The 613-nt window shown below is 33.1% G+C and overlaps 1 protein-coding gene across 1 annotated transcript in view; it reads left to right on the forward strand.

The window, feature by feature from the left end:
- LOC107738537 (neuronal acetylcholine receptor subunit alpha-5-like) overlaps positions 1–613 on the forward strand; it is an 11751-nt gene that overhangs the window by 1241 nt on the left and 9897 nt on the right. The gene's annotated exons all lie outside the window — the stretch shown is intronic.

Below are 613 nucleotides of genomic sequence, written 5' to 3' on the forward strand. Positions count from 1 at the left end.
GTAAACACTACTGTTGCTGTTGTAGAAAAAAATATTTCTGTCACATTTAAAATGGAATTCTATTCTAGTCCTGTTCTAAATGTATTCATTGTTTGAATGATAATGATAATAAAAACTGATAAGTAGCCTATAAATCGGGGGATAAGAAAATCAGTATAAGCCTGTTTTATCAGGGTTGTGATAATTATTTTTAAGGCACTCTACGTTTTTAAAATAAATACTGTAATTAAAAAAAGTGCAAAGTAATAGTTTTTTAGTCAGATAACATAAAGACAAGACCCCTTGACGCCCTTTAAACTTTTCCTAATCAAACAGCAAGAACGAAAGAGAAGAGGCACCTTTGTTTATATTGCTGTGTGTAGAACTTTAGCTGCATTTTTAATATTTAATTTTAAAGAAATTTTCTTTATTCGGGCAGGTGTGTTCACGTAGAGGTTTCTAGAATTAAATTCAAAGAGACAGTATGCATAGTCTATGCATGACCTGACGTTTTATTCGTATCCAAAATGAGAAGTGAATATCTGGAGCGCTCAACACTCTCATGCAGTGTATGTTTAATTCATATTCGAAGCCGGAGGGCGCTCTCGTGCAGAAAGTCCAAAACAGACTCATA

Source organism: Sinocyclocheilus rhinocerous, unplaced genomic scaffold (assembly GCF_001515625.1).
Source record: "Sinocyclocheilus rhinocerous isolate Xijiao unplaced genomic scaffold, SAMN03320098_v1.1 scaffold1786, whole genome shotgun sequence".
Lineage (NCBI taxonomy): Eukaryota > Metazoa > Chordata > Actinopteri > Cypriniformes > Cyprinidae > Sinocyclocheilus > Sinocyclocheilus rhinocerous.